The sequence below is a fragment of the Mustela putorius genome, unplaced genomic scaffold (assembly GCF_011764305.1).
Source record: "Mustela putorius furo isolate JIRA1106 unplaced genomic scaffold, ASM1176430v1.1 tig00003845_pilon_pilon_pilon, whole genome shotgun sequence".
Classification (NCBI taxonomy): domain Eukaryota; kingdom Metazoa; phylum Chordata; class Mammalia; order Carnivora; family Mustelidae; genus Mustela; species Mustela putorius.
In genome coordinates, this window is record NW_025421998.1 from 72,993,020 (window position 1) to 73,010,363 (window position 17,344).

The window sequence follows — 17,344 nt, forward strand, 5'->3', positions numbered from 1 at the left end:
ACTCCTGGTCCCAGCAAATTAAGTCCTTAATGGTATGCAGGCTACCTGGTTGATTGATCTATTACATTTTTAAGTGGAATTCCAAGTTACTATTATTTTCAGGCTATGACCAAATTTGAATTGAAATGAGAATGTGGTTTGTTTCTTACCTACATTAAACCAAGTATTTTCCAGAATATAATCTATATTACTTAATGTACAATGGTCTAAACGGTTTCTGAAGAACACGAATCATGAAATAAATTGAAGGGAAAATGGTAGAGAACCCAACTGTGTGTTTCCCTCTTTCTTTTCTCTATGTCCAGGGAGTCCTGAATTCTGGCAGAAGATCTACAATCCTAAAAGCTGCTTAATTTGTTTTACTGCTCAGGTTATGGACTGGTGAGATCTGCATTCAGATCCCAGCCAACTCCATTTGCTACCTATGCTGGTCTATTTTTCTTTAGTTTGCTTGTGCATAATAATAGTACCTATCTCATAGTTTGGGAGGCTTAAGGAAACTAATAGTTAACAAAAATACCTAATACTTATAATTCTTATTTATTCAGCAATTGCTTTAGATAAGGAATGTTCTAAACACTTTAAATTATTTAATCCTCACAACAACCCTGTGAGTTACAGACTCTTTTTCTTCCCATCTTATAGATAAGGAAATAACCATAGACAATTTAAAGTTATCTGCCAAAAGTCATAAGGTGGTAAATTGTTGAGTGAGTACTTAAATACAAATAGTCTCATTTCAGAGCCTGCCCTCCTGATCATTAACACTTGCGAAAACATTTAGCATAGAAACCAGCTCTTAATAAATGATACTGAATGCTAACAAATGTAAATGATAAATTCCCCCAATTCCAGGACTTGTTTGACTTTTAGACTTAGAGGAAAGGAACATCATACCTAGCCTGAAAACAACAACTTGTTTTCTGTGAGCTGAGAACCCTGCAGAGCAGTCCAAAGGCTCCTCTGCTTTTAGTACTTACTATAATGTACAAGTACATTATGTACTTAGTACATTATGTACATGTACATTAAGTACTATAATGTACAAGTACTACTAATGTACAAGTGGGTGCTTTGCTCTTCCCCCTCTCCATGTGTATCTACCTCTTCCATCCAGGCTTCTTTCTTCCCTAGATATCTACCTTCTTTCCAATCTTTGCCTTTGGCCAGAATCAGTTAATTTTTGACAAAGTGTTAGGGGCTTTGTTTATTTTTATCTCCAGCTGAATTCATTCACCTCTTTTGGGAAACCTTGGTCAAACTTCCTTCTGAGAGCTATTCTCTGTCCTTCAAAGTTTCTGGGCTTCTCAATTTGGGGTGATTACCCTCCAGACTCCAGAGGGAGCTATGTGACTCGTCAGAACAGACATATTACTTGGGCCAGGGAGAGGTTAAGGGATGGGTATGCGAGCTAATCTCCGCCCATGTGATGTTGTTGGAATAGCTGGGAACAAATCAATTTGTTTTTCTCTTCCATTGACCTTGAAGTTGTGAGAATGTAAAATTTGGAACTGCTCTGCCCAGTATAACCCTCGGGGAGGGGCTTTCCTGACACTGGAGTCAGTGCAGTAGTAGAGAGAGAGAAACTGAGTCCTGGTGGTGTCACAAGCTATGCTTAGCGTTGGTTCTCCTATAGATATTTACATTATGTGATCTAGTAAGTTCTCCTTTGGTTTATGCCAGTTGGGTTAAGCTTTCTTCCACTTACAGCTGAAAGAGTTTTGAGACTGTTTCTTTATACTTTAAAAATATAAAACAACCTGAGAAGCCCAGAAACTTTATAATATTAAAACTCAAAAGAATGAAATTATAATATTGGTATATGAGTCTTGGGTTTGATAGTTTTGATGGGATGCATGTTGGAGCCCTATAGGAGAACTGTGTAGGTAGCAATAACAGATAATAAAATTATTGATCCCTTTCTCCATCTTCCTTTTGGTCAGAACTATTTTTCAAGAATTTCTTCATATCAATAAGTAGTCCTAGGGGTTTCTACAGGCTTATTGTCATTGTTCCCCTGGGGTTCAAGTGATAGTAAAAAGCACAATTTTATCCTCAGAGATTTTACATCTCTCTCACTCTCAGAGCTGACACTTTTAAGTGAATATCTTTCAAGTATATCAAATGTCTTCCTTGATGCTACCAGCTACCCATTATCTAGAAAACCTCATGCCTTTAATCCCAGACGGTTTTCTTCCTGCTATATCCTCTGGGCCTGGAATATGGGATAATTTAGAAATTCTACAACTGCTTTAGGACACACATGGGCAGATACAGAAAGACAATTAAAAAAAAATGAAGATCAAAAGCCAATTTACTGAGGACTACAGACAGAAGAGATAGGAAGAATCTAGGTTCTAACTGACAGCACTGGGCTAATAAATTATTGACCTAGAACCGCTTAACCACTGGACTTTTGAATCTGTGGGTACAGTAGATATTCATCTTTCCCTTTGACTATACAATATTTCCATCCCCTTTTTATGTGAGGATGTCCTCCTCCTTGTTGGGTACAACCAGCTCTAGAAAACTCAAGTTGCTGGATGTTCAATTTCCCCATTTTCCGTTGTAGTTCAGGCATGGGGACACAAGCTACACATTGCCCTACATTATACTGGGAGCCAGTGACTTGAAAGAGCAGGAACCATGAGGAAGTACATTGACTGAGGGCAGGGGAACTAGGAGTGGATATGTCCACCTCCCCGAGGCTCCTGGGTAGCATTGCCAGTAGCAAGTACCCCAGATTCAGCTTTGGCACTGCTGGTGGTGAGAGCTGGACTGGTCCATGCCAGGTGGTGAGGAGGATGGTGTCCTCATGGACAGGTTTTGCAAGACGATTTCAGTTTTGTCCTTGGCTACACAACCTCCACACCAATGTGTCTGATCATCACAGAGATTTTGAGAGCCATCTCTCAAAATCTCAATGGAGATTTTTTTTTCTTTTAAATTGGCTATAGTTAATTTCCTTCACCTCAACTAAAAACCTTCTGTCTTATATAGATAGAACACATTTTAATATTCTTTTCAAATTTTTTTATTGTTAAGCAGTTGCCTTCCTTTGTTGGTGTAGCTACATAAAATTTCCAAATTTTTAAACTGGTACCTGGACAAATAGGAGCCTCTATTATCTGCAAGGCACATGCTGTTGCAGTTGCCAATAATTCAAGACAACATTGACAATCAAGAAACCAACACCCCAGTCTGGGTAGCAAAAATAAATAAATAAATAGAGTGACTGCCAATTTCTCTACACAGATGGTCATAGGGTTTACTTACATGAAGCTCTCTTAGGTCAAATCCTAATATATTTCTTGGTAGTGGAAGAGTTATTTATTATCACCTTCTTTCAAAGTCTTATCTAACTAAGACTAAATGCTCCTGGTTATAACATGTCTTTTTAATGAGTTCTCTTATTTTATTCTCATTTTGAGATGCAGCACTCCATGACTTAACCTAGGGCTAAAATTGAGTGTCAAAATCCCATTGTGGTTTCTGGTTCATCAGAAAACACACTGAGCTCCCTGAAAAGGAGCTCCCTTATTTCTCTATGTTTGAAACAGAGGAGTGAGTGAATCCAGGATAAGTAGTGCTTTCTGGTCTCTTTTAATTACTAGAACATAGAGCTTAGGTTTGACAATGACATTGTCCAGCTGATGCAACACTAGAGGTCCAAGGGCAAGGACTTAGGGCTGCAGTGAAAACAGCAACACTTGTGTGCTCTTCTCACCATCAATCACACTGCTCCTCTTCCTGAGCCTCAGAATTCAAGCTCAGACTCTTCTCGTTAATACACCCTTGCCTGATGCAGGGTGGCTCTATTTGTCTTCTCTGGCTCTTTTTCTATATTGTAACTCATGCGGCTTAGAAGTCATGTGTCACAGTCCCCTTTCACCACCACATCCAGAGGCTTTCATCTGCTTTTTTCCGACAAAAGATGCCACTAGATCACTCAGTTAACTCTTTCTCTCCTATACTGCGTTCAGCTCATTTTTGGTGACATAAAAAATGATCGTCTAGACTCTATTTCTCCAAATTCAGAACTATAAGTTTCTTGTGAGTGTGGAGCTCCTTTTGAAATTGGTAGGGGCCATACATTTGTAAAAGAAATAATACTTGGGCTCACCTTGCCTATCTTCTTTCCCTTTATGGATCGCTGCAATTTCAGAAATAGCACTTATAGTTGCAAACCAGAATGCTTATTCATCTTCATAGAACTACCATTTCTTTTTTTTTTTTTTTAATTTATTTGACAGAGATCACAAGCAGGCAGAGAGGCAGGCAGAGAGAGAGGAGGAAGCAGGCTCCCCGCTGAGCAGAGAGCCCGATGTAGGGCTCGATCCCAGGATCCTGGGATCATGACCTGAGCCGAAGGCAGAGGCTTAACCCACTGAGCCACCCAGGCGCCCCAGAACTACCATTTCTTGTCAGATGTTTGTTAGAGTTATTTATAGAACACTACTAATTATTATTTTTGTTAAAATAAGTGTTCAGGATTTCCTCTTTTGTTGTCACTTTTTTCTAGGCTAAGTTCTTTTATTATTTATTACCTTGGAAAAAGCTAGAAAGAATAGTAAATACAGTAATGTGAAATGAAGAAAAAATCTTGCCTTCTTCTAGAGTTACATTGATTTAAAATGCATCATTGACAAGATCGTCATTATTCAAACTACCGAACCTTATTCAGGTGGCAGATACTATTTGCAAATGCGCAGCTCGTCAGAGAGGGCTGCTTCTTCTCTTTTTTCTTTCAGTCCCACAAAACTCATCCATCCCATTAAAACAATGAATTAGAAAAATTATGAAAAACAGCCTGGAGCTCTTTTGTTCTTTAATGTACAGTACTTCTATTGAGGGCTGCAAATGGAATTTATTCATATGTCAGATTATGGGATTGGACTATCCTCATTTTGTAAAATTATATATTCTTCATTATTCTTCTGCCCATACTCCTGAATGCTTTAATGGTTAGGATGATAGCTGACCAAAGCAGTTCTAATTTATAACTTGTGTTTTCCTTTCTATATTGGGCCTGGTTTCAGGATGAACTATTATTTTCACCCGAGGCCATACCTCTTCAGGTTAAAAAAAAGATTTTTGCCTTTTCCTCTGTGTTGTTTATTCATGTAAATTTCATAAAAATAAGACACAGACATGAGTTCCTTAAAATAAAACAATTACTGTATCAGAAAGCAAACATCTCTTGATTCTGGAGAATTCATTTATAAAAGTTTAACTCTTAAGTTATAGTTTATACATAGAGGCAACACACAGGCATGATAAAGGTATAGGAATTGTGTTTCACATACTTACTTTAGAGAAGTAAGAAGCAAAATAATGCACCCTTATTTAAAATTTCAATACAAAAGATGAAGGATATCACTTTGTTACATGAAAATGGTGTTATCTAGTACTGGGGTCAGCAAACTACCGTCCACAGTCTTGTTAGCTGTTTTTGTAAACGCAGTTTTGTCAGAATCCAGTCATGCCCCTTATTTTATGCATCATCCGTGGCTGTGTCCCCTCCAATGACAGAACGGAGGAGTTGCAAGAGAGACCCTAGGTGTGTAAACCCTAGAATATTTACTGTCTGGCCTTTTAAGGAAAGAAGTGTGCTGACCTCTGGTCTACACATATATTGATAAACCAATATTTTCCAAATTTAGAGGTTGAATGTGGTAACTGTCACTTTCCTAAGCATAAATTATATATATAATTTATTATTAGATAACAAGGCTTGAGACTCAGAGACTAGGGCCAGTGTATAAAAGAAAGGAATGTTTTATCTCAAGATGCTCCATGTCCATTGCACAAACTTCTACCACTTGAGATATACTACAGGAAACTTTCTATTAGACACTGAAAGAGCTCTTCAGTGTTTTGACAAAAGATCTAACTTCAGTAGAGAGCATAAACTTCCAGTCATGACACTGAAAACCTTATTCTCATATAAAAGAGGCAATAAAAGGGTGCCTGGGTGGCTCAGTTAGTTAAGTGACTGCCTTCAGCTCATGTCATGATCCTGGAGTCCAGGGATGGAGTCCCACATCAGGCTCCCTGCTCAGTGGGGAGTCTGTTTCTCCCTCTGACCCTCTCTCCTCTCATGCTCTCTCTCTCTCTCTCAAGTAAATAAATAAAATCTTAAAAAAGGGGGGGTGATAAGAGGGTGCCTGGGTGGCTTAGTTGGTTGAATGTCCAACTCTTGGTTTCCTCTCAGTCACTGATGAGGGAGCAGAAGCCTGGCTTTACCTGACACCCTGCAACCTCCTCCACCAGCCACTCCTGGGTGGGACATGTGTGATATTTTTTCAGGAATCTCCCAACTATCTTAATGTCAGTGCCTTACTAGAGGGATAAACAACCTTAAATTGACAACGGCAAGGCCTCCATTACCATGTAGGTGCTCTTTAGCATATGAAAATTCTTTTAGAAACCTTCCTTTTTTCCTTACTTCCCCCAACTCTATAGTATATAATCAGCCACCCCTCGAAACCCTGGTACAGCATCTCTTTCTGTCCATGGGTCCTGTCCCTGTGCTTTAATAAACCACCTTTTTGCACCAAAGACTCTCGAGAATTCTTTCCTGGTTGTTGGCTCCAGACTCCACCCCACTGAACCTCATCTATATTCCAAAACCCCATCATCATGATCTCAGGGTCCTGAGATGGAGACCCATGTCGGGCTCCAAACTCAGTGCAGTGTGCTTGGCATTCTTTCCCTCTTGCTCCCAGCCCCACCCCCACCATTCCCTCCTTCCCTGCTCCTGCATGTTCACGCTCTCTCTCTCTCTCAAATAAATAAATAAATAAAATCTTTAGGAAAAAAAAAAAAAGAGGCAACAAGATCTGTGCAAGTTGTTGAGAAGGACCTCAGACTCTTCTCTCATCCGACTCCTTTTCTGGAGGGGTGAGTCCAGAGAGCCAGGGGAAAGGAAGGACACTTCAGTTAGCCTGCATTTTGCATTCAGACCTTGCTTTGGTTCTGTATTCATCCTGTGATGTTTCAAAAAAAATTTTAAATTCATCAATAGTTGTGTAGGGCAGATCTGAAATGATCTTTCAGTGTTTAGCTTCCCTGCAAATAGTGACTTCACCCCTTGAAAAACTAGCTCCATTAACTGGAACTTTACATTCACTTTACTATCACTGATTGTTTGAGATATTATTCCATTATTTCTACCCCTTTTCCTGCAATATTTTAGACATCACTGTTTGGGATTGTTCAGATATATTTTTATCCTAATAGCCACCAGTCTTCATATGGGCTAACTTAATAGTTATTAATGAACACAGTTGTTGTTTTTAAAAAGAAATCCTCCTTCTATTAGGTATCTATGTCTCCAAAGAGAGCATGAAATTTGCAAAAATATGATATTGCTATTTTCAATATGTTACAGTCTGCATGGTTAAAGATCTAATCTCTATGTTTCTTTGACCTCATAACCTTTTACCTCAACTTTGAGTCTGTGTTCCATTTAAAAATGTAAATATTATTAGTGCATATAGGAAAGATCATCTCTGTTTGAAAATTGCATATAAATAACTCCAGAGGACTGGAAAGAAGCCTGAGCTAGAATCATTGCATAAGGATTAGATTTGTATTACATTAACTGCAAAAAAGAGGGAATTTCATATATTAACATAGAGAACTAGTGAGGAGGGTTAAGCTAAAATTTATAAACAACACAGAAGTGAGCCAGTCAACGAAGCTCATGTTGAAAGATCTTTTCTCCAATATTGTCTCTCTGAATTTTAAGTATCACACCAGTTATTAAGTATCAATACAGTCAAGTGATTAAAACAAAGTGATGGTTCTGCTTATGCCTTGGAATCTTGAGAAAGCTGATGGACTCGAGTCCAAGGGTCTAATTTCCATCCTGTTACGCATCTCCTGAAATGACCAAAGAAATATAAAAATAGACACTAATGTGCATCAGTTAAAGGACCAGAGAAGGGTTATGATTTCCATTGTCAGAAATAGCAAAGTATTTCTGCTAGATTTCGTGCACATGAAATGACAAGGCACCAAAGGCTAGTTCACAATTCCCCTCTGGAGAATGCGTTCAGACTCTCCGGAAGCAATCAGAGGACAGGCTGGCAGAACCCTGACACCTTTTTAATTGGAAACATGAACACTGAATGCAACGAAAATCTATGGGGAAGATGGGAGGTTTAAATTTGAGATCACTTTTCTGTTGCAGATGAGTGTTTCCAACTAGTCATTTAGGGGAGTCTCCAGCATTTCCTTGTTTTCCCAGCAGAAATAATAATACTAACATATGTGCCAGATGTTTTTCTAAATGCTTAATGTGAATTATCACACTTACTGCTTTTCTTGACCCTTGAAGTAGGTGCCTTAATAGGTCAACTTCACCGGTAAGTAAAGCATAGAAAACTTAAGCAAATTATCCAAGTTCAAAAAATAAGGAAAGGAACTAAGATGTACACTCTGGCAATCTGACTTGAGATGACACTCTCAGATGCAATTCTGTATGGCCTCCCAGAAAGTCAGCAAGGCCACCAGCTATCTTGGCTTCTCTAATACATGGAGGATTCCACTGAGTACAGGATGGCTAGGTTTGGCAGATGCAGCAAATAAAGATATGAGATGCCCAGGAACGATTGTATTTCAGAGGGTCAATGCAAACTTTCTTCACTGCGATTGCATTGCCCTATGTGCTTTGGTACATACTTGAGCTAAAACTATATTTGTTGTCTGAAAGTAAAATTCACTGAGTCCTCTGTGCATTACCTGCCAGCCCTAGGCATGGCCCAGCTCCTTCATGACAAAGAGGCAGCCATGGCAGGAGGAGGACAAGAGCAACTTTGTAATACACCTGGTCTGAAGGTGGGGCAGAAGGATCAGAGCACTTGATCCTGGGGCAGTAACTCTACCAAGTAGAGAAGAAATTGCATAAAGAACTCCTCCCTCTGCTGGCAAGTTCTATAGTGGAGCCTGACCTCTTCTCCCAGGAAGTGAGGCTCTACACATAATATCTCATAACAGAGATATCTGGGTATTTGGGCAACAGCACTAGTAAGTACCCTAATGTAACGTCTTTGTGGATGTTGAGAAGTGGTGCCTCTATTTCTTTAGGTCTTCTGACAGTTCTGTGGGCCACTTAAGATCCTGCAATAAATTCCTTTGGCTCTAACTACCTGCAGTGCTATTCCATTCTTCACATTCTTCGAGATGGGCTGTACAGTGTATAGTCAGCAGAACAGGAAACACTCAGGAAGTGAAAATATGTAACTGATTTCCTGTATTAGTTGCATTGAAGGCAGCAATGATTTTGTTAGCCTTAGAAGGTAGACACATAGTGGCAAAGAGTTTCTTAAACTATCACTGTCAACAAGGGAAAACATGAATTTATGGGCATTCAGCGACCTATAGCATCACTGCCAGAAAAGCCCAGGGAACAGCGGAGACAGGCTGATTCCACTGGATTCCTCCTGTATGGAAGAGGAAGTAAGTATACCGACCAGTGAGTGAACTGGCTTATCATAGCTACAGATTTGACTTTACTGCCTGTTTTGTAAGCAATATGTTTTGGACTTACTGAATAGTTTACTTTTTTACCATGGTATTACCATACAACACAACCACTGACTGACTGTGAAATCCATTATATAGGAGAAATAGGAGAGAAAGTGTGCTGACTCACAAGAGGTTCACTATTTTTAGCATGTACTCGGAAACAATGGGCCTTTTGTAAAGATAGAATAGACTACTGAAAATCTTAAGTGGATATCTTGCTGGGATAGAATGTTTCCCTATAGGATGATATATCCTTTCAGTCGGAAAACGTGTAGTCCTTTTCCTCTCATCATTGGAATACACAGGTCTAGGCACTACGAGATGGCTGTATTAATGGCACCCTTCATCAGTACATTCATGGACCCACTAATAATGGTTTTTTTTCTCATTTCTGTGACTTTGTCTCTGATGATTTAAAGACTTGGCACTCAAGAGTTCAATGTTTCCACCAGGAACACATCAAGGGTTCTCTGAACTGAAAGTTGAGACTACTGCTTTTCAGTATTGAGATACTCCTGCCACTGGACCAATGGACAGAAAGGGAATTATTGTGTTTCCTGGGCTGAGTGGTCCTGATTACAAAGAGGAAATAGAATTGCAGCTGTTATGTGGGGCAGGGAGAAACATCTATGATTCAGGTATCCTCTAGGTCACATCCTGGCTCCGTGTGTCCAACTACAAAACTTAATGGAGGGTGCCTCGCCTTGGTGGCTCAGTCAGTTAAGCGTCTGACTTCACCTCAGGGTGTGATCTTGGGGTCCTAGGATTGAACCCCATGTTGGGCTCTCCACTCAGCAGGGAATCTGTTTGTCTCTCTGCCCCTCCCCCTATTTGTGAACTCTCTCCTCTTAAATAAATAGAACCTTAAAAAAAAAATCTTAATGGAATAGCATGCACAATCAGTGAAGTCTCAGAAACTGCAGATGTGATAATTTGGGTCATTCACCAGGTAAAAAATCCCAGCCCAGCCCATTTGATATGTTGCCCGAGGAGAAAGAGACCTGAGGAGGAGTTTTGGAAGGAATTTGTAAATAATAATCACCTCATGATACTCTTTGTCTTCCCGTGTGCTTATATTTATAGAATTTTTGCTAGGCAATTTTATATTCCTCATTTCTCCTGTCATTTTACATGAGCCATGTTGTTGTTAGTTTACTTTGTAATTGAGTTCGTAAGTTAAAGCACGTAAGAAGCGCATTATTGCAGGATGTGTTTTGCTGTGCTATTGCTTGCTGTCATCTGGAAGGTTAAAGTTGGAAAGAAGGGCTTGTTCAAAGTTGAATATCCAGAGCAGTAAATTGAGGTAGGTAGCATGGCTTGGTACTCAGTGTCTAGCAAAATTCCTTTCAAGGTAGTTTCTGATAAAGCAGATGCATTTTTTTTTTTTCCAGATTCCATTCCAGCCAAGTTTCTGGGTGTTATCCCATCCAGTGGTTCTACCACTAGATACACCCTAATGAGATTTGGGAGGGGAAAGCAAAACAAAAGAGTTCTCTATTTCTACTGGTAATCATGGTCAAAGAGGTATATATTTTTTGTTTTTGTTTTTGTTTTTGTTTTTTTTCCTATTGCACCATTAGTGACGGTCCCATTGCCTGGTCACTAGATTTGTGGATGTTAAACCAGGATGTGTAGCATCTATTGTGATTTACAGATTATTATATGGACAATGTTGGTTTGAAGATGCTATCAAGGTGACTTCTTGGTAGTGGTAGCTGACTGACTGACCACATGGAATCTGGTTTCTTGGAGTGGCAGTATAGTTCCAGAGCTGCAGCAACCATGTTGCACATCGGAAGACAGCTTTCTGATCAAAGAGGAATTATCATCTCCCATGGTGAACAGGTTCTTCAGTATGGCCGTAGGAGTCATCCCTGAAATCTCAACCTACAATTTGTTTCTTCAGCTATTCTGGCATTCTCTAAGCCATGGACACTGACATGTGCCCCTTTTGACTCAAGGTATGTAAAGTATATTCTGTTTTCTAAGACAGAAGTCTTAACATGCAAAAGGCTTGACCATGGAGGTTGAAATGAGAAGTAAGGAGGCATAAAAATGGGCTGAAAAAAGACATGTGGAGGACATTAGGATTGCAAAGTTAAAAATTTTAAATTTTCATTGACACAGAAAAGATTAGAACTGGCACCTCAGGAAACTGAATAGGGATGTGACGAACTTAAGAAGCCCTCCTGAAAACAGGGAAAAGACCCAGATGTGAAAACAATAAAACAATGTACTAGACATGGTTGTCAGGAGACATTAAATATATGGATATAAGATATTACATAAAGAGAAATCATAACCAAAGAGAGGTAGTAATTATTGTAAATGAAATGAGGGGGGCAAACAAACAAAAAAGCATTATTTAACTCAGAAAACTATCAATCTGGTTGTAGAGAACACCAAGTCTTTTCTAGAGGTTCAGGTAAATTTCCTGATGACAAACTTGAATTTAAAGATGAAAAAACATTATGCAAACAACCAAGCTCAAACAACATGAATCTGGCGGAGCCTGAGTGGCTCAGGGGGTTAAAGCCTCTGCCTTTAGCTCAGGTCATTGTCCCAGGGTCCTGGGATGAAGCCCCTCATCAGGCTCTCTGCTCAGCGGGGACCCTGTTTCCCTTCCTCTCTCTCTGCCTGCCTCTGTGCCTACTTGTGATCTCTGTCAAATAAATAAATAAAATTTTAAAAACAAAACAAAATAAAACATGAATCTTCCAAACACAACAAAAAGGAGTTAACACTAGTTCACCTAAGAAGATGGAAAAAAAAGTCTTTTGCTCTATAATATTCAGTAATAACACATGAAGAAATAATGTATACAAAACTATGATGGTTTTTATGAGCTAAGGTCTATAAACCTAGCCAGTTTTTTTTTTTTTTTAAGATTTTGTTTATATATTTGACAGAGAGATAGACAAAGAACCCAGGTAGGTAGAGCAGCAGGCAGGGGGAGAAGGAGAAGCAGGATCTTTGCTGAGCAGGGAGCCCTACTTGAGGCTTGATCCCAGGACCCAGGGATCATGACCTGAGCTGAAGGCAGCTGTTTAAATGACTGAGCCACCCAGATGTCCCAAAACCTAGCCAATTTTTGTGAAATCAATGAAAGGAATGTGTGATATGTAAGAAATCAGCGACACAGAACCTTCCTAAGAGCAATCATTCAGTAACCAATGATAATCAACCAAGATGAGTCAAAATAAATAAATGAAGACTATGGTAGGTATAATACAAAAGTATGAGTAGTGAGCATCAAAACCTTGACTGCAAAAGAGAAATTAAAGTTATAAAGCCTTCTTGAAAGTAAAGATAAATAATGTAAAATTATAGTAGATAAAAATAAATTTGTTTTTTATGTGTCTACAGAGTATTTTTTAAATGGATCATATATTAGCATATAAAGTTTGGTTCAATATGTTCCACAAAACACACTTTATTAGACCACATTGCCATAAATAAAAAACTAAATACTCTGATGTGAAAAGTGGAAAAAACACTCTTAAATAACTACTTGTACAAAAAAAAAATTAAAACTTCAATTATATGATATTCAGCAAAAAAAGAAATGAAAACATTGCAAACTAAAGCGTATGTGGCCAATAATATGAATAGAGGTAAATTCATCATGTTGAAAGGTTTAATTATTTGGCAAGGAAAATAAACTAAATAAACTAAAATTTTTTCCAGAAGTTTGATGAAATATAATCCAAGCTAAAGAAAACACAAAAATTGAGTTAAAAAGCATAAAAGCACAGTTTCAAAGTCACAAATGAAAAAACAGAATTGTTATCCATAAGTTGGCTCTAAAGATAATATACATACAATAAAATGTCTATTGTAATCAAATAAAATGACACGAAAGAAGAATCAGAATATGTGAATCACAGGTCTAGAGACTGGAAAAACAAAATCTAAGATAATACGAAGCATAATCCTATTCTAACAAATGTAGAAATTTCTAAGTGAATGATTTTCAAGAAAAAAACTTCCCCTCCCAATGGAAACCAAAGAATAACTGAACAAGTAAATAGTTATGAAAGAGTAAAAAATAATTTTAAAGTCTCTAGAAATGTTGATATAAACCTGACAAAAAATTCTAAAATTGCATTAACTATTAAAAAATAAAACACTTCGAAATGGAAACATACCAATTCACAGACCAATCTAGCATACTCTTGATATCAAGACCTGAGATAGTATACGTAAAAAGAAAAACTATAGACTAATCTAATTGTGGACAGAAATATATAAATCCTAGTAGAATTAAGCAGTGCATTATTAAGCATTTTGTCACTTTTTTTTTTAAAGATTTTATTTATTTATTTGACAGAGAGAGATCACAAGTAGGCAGAGAGGCAGACAGAGAGAGAGAGGAGGAAACAGGCTCCCTGCTGAGCAGAGACCCCAGGACCCTGAGATCATGACCTGAGCCGAAGGCAGCGGCCCAACCCACTGAGCCACCCAGGCGCCCAAGCATTTTGTCACTTTTATCACATTTATTGATTCTCAATTATTATCTTCCTATATGTATGTGTAAAATATAAATACATTTCTATATGTATGTGTAAAATACATAGAATCTTTTCTATGATCAAAATGTACAGGTTTTATTTTTTAAAATATATTTAAAAAGCAATGTTAAAATATTTTTTATTTCATCTTTTTTTTTAAAGATTTTTATTTATTTATTTGAGGAGATAGTAAGAGTGGGGTTAGGGAGAGGGACAGAGGGAGTAGTAGACTTCCCATTGAGCAGGGAGCCTGATGTGGGGCTTGATCGTGGATACTGATTCTAAGACCCTTAGATCATGACCTGAGCTTAAGGGATGGCAAATGCTTAATGGACTGAACCACCCAGGTGCCCCTTGTTTAATCGATTTTAAAAAGCAATCACTAATCACTACTCTAACTCTAAAATAAAATTGTGAAGATATGTGAAATATGACAAAAAATTTTTGAGCTTTAATAAATCATATTTTAAAAGATTGTGTTAGAGTGCCTGGGTGGCTCAGCAGGTTAAAGCCTCTGCCTTTGGCTCAGGTCATGGTCCCAGGGTCCTGGAATCGAGCAGGGAGCCTGCTTCCTCCTCTCTCTCTGCCTGCCTCTCTGCCTACTTGTGATCTTTGTCTGTTAAATAAATAAATAAAATCTTAAAAAAAAAAAAAGATTGTGATAAATGAAAGATAAACCATATCTCTTGGTAGAAAGTCACACAATTGGAAAAATTATACTCTTCCTCAAATTAATTAATTAATTTAGCTTAATTGAAAACAAAATATCATTTTGTGTGTGTGTATGTTTTTTTTTTCTCAAGATTGTTTTGGCTGCTTGGGGTCTTTTGTGGTTCCATACAAATTTTAGTATTATTTAGTCTAGTTCTATGAAAAATGCTATTGGAATTTTGGTAGGAATTGCATTGAATCTGTAGATTCAATTGGGTCATATGGACACTTTAACTCTTAATTCTCCCAATCCATGAACATGCAATATATTTCCATTTGTTTGTATCATCCTCAATTTCTTTCATCAATATTTTATAGTTTTCAGAGTACTTCTTTCACCTCTTCAGTTAAGTTTAATCCTAGGTATTTTATTCTTTTGTCTGCAATTATAGATGGCCCTGTTTTCTTAATGTCTCTTTCTGTTACTTTGTCATTAATGTATACAGAAACACTTGCAGAACACTACAGAAACACTGCTGGTTTCCAGGTGTTCATTTTGCATCCTGCAACTTTACTAAATTTATTACTTTTAGCAGTTTTTTGGTGGAGTTTAAGGATTTTCTATGTATGGTATCATGTCATCTGCAAATAGTGGCAGTTTAACTTGCTTACCAATATGGATGCCTCTTACTTCTTTTTCTTATCTGATTGCTGTGGCTAGGACTTCCAGTACTATGTTGAGTAGAAGTGGTGAGAGGGGACATCAATGTTTTTTCATAGAGGAAACCTCTCAGTTTTTCAATGATACGTTGTTAGCCATGGGTCTTTCATATATAGCCTTTGTTATGTTCTGGTATAATACCTCTAAACCCACTATGTTGAGAGTTTTTATCATGAATAAATGTTGAATTTTGTCAAATGCTTTTTCGCATCTATTGACATAATCATATGATTTTTATCCTTCATTTTGGTGATGTGTTGTATTATGATGATTGATTTGTAAATATTGAACCATCCTTGCATCACTGAAATAAATTGCACTTGATCATGGTGGATGATCTTTTTAATGTATTGTTGCATGCAGTTTGCTAATATTTTGGTAGAGAGTTTTGTATCTGTGTTCATCAGGGATATTGGCCTGTATTTTTCTCCTTTTGTGGTCTCTTTGTCTGGTTTTGGTATCAGAGTAATGCTGGTCTCATAGAATGTATTTGAAAGCCTTCCTTCATATTCCATTTTTTGAAATAGTTTGAGGAAGATAGGTATTAACTCTTCCTTAAATTTTTGGTAAAATTCATTTGTGAATACATCTGGTACTGGACTTTTGGTTTTTGGTAGTTTTGGTTACCAGTTCAATTTTATTACATGTAATTGATCTGTTCAAATTTTCTGTTTTCTAGATTCAATTTGCTAGTATGCTCATTTTTTAATCCATATTCATAAGATATGTTGGTCATCAGTTTTATTTTTGTCTTGTGCCCATGTATTGTTCAGGTATCAGAATAATACAGTTTTCACAGAATGATTTGTGAAGTCCTTTCTGTTATACATTTTTATAGAAGAGTTTGTGAATAATTAGAACTAATTATTTAAATATTTGGTAGAATCTTAAAGGAAAGCCCTCTGGACCCAATTACTTTTTTTAAGTAGTTCAGATTTCCCTATTTTTTTCTTGAGTCAGTTTTGAGTCAGTTTGTGTCTTTTTAGGAATTTATCCATTTTATCTAATTTTCCTAATGTGGAGGGCAGTTGTTTATTGTATTCCCTTAATATAATTATTTTTTGTTTCTGTAAAGTCAGTAGAGATGACTCACACTTCTTTCACTTCTGATTTTAGTAATTTAAGCCTTTTATTGTTCTCCATCAGTCTAGTCAAGGATTTGTCAATTTTTTAAACCTTTTTAAAAGAATCAACACTTAGTTTCATTGATTTCTTCTATTTATTCATTTCTATTCTATATTTTATTTGTCTAATGTTTATTATTTCCTTTCTATTTGCTTTGAGCATAATTTGTTCTTTTTTTGCTTTTTAAGATAAAACACAAGATTTCTTTTTTAATTTGAGATCTTTCTTCTTTAATATAAGCTTTTCCAGTTTTAAAGTTCCTACTAAGCATTGCTTTAACTGCAACCCAAAAGCTTTGGTAGGATATGTTTTCATTTCATTCATCTCAAAGTATTTTAAAATTGTCCTTTTGATTTCTTCTTTGATCCATCAATGATTTAGGAACATGTTTAATTTCTACGTATTTGTGAAATTCTCAATTTTCCTTATGTTACAGATCTCTGACTAAATTCCATTACTTTCTGAGAACATGCCTTTTATGACTGTCATCCTTTTAAATTTACTGAGGCTTGTATATGACCTAACATATGGTCTACTATGGAGAATGTCCCATGTGTGCTTGAAAAGAATGTGTATTTTACTGTACTTGAATGGAGTGTTCAATAGATGTCGGTTAGGTCTTGTTGGTTGATAATATTCTTCGTGTCTATTCTTACTGATTTTCTACCTCTTTGTTCTATCTGTAATTTAAGAGAGGTATTGAAGTCTTCAACTATTACTGCTGAGTTGTGCCTTTTTCCTCTCCGTTCTGTCAGTCTTAGCTTCATGTATTTGGGGCTCTGTCATCTAGCACAAATATGTG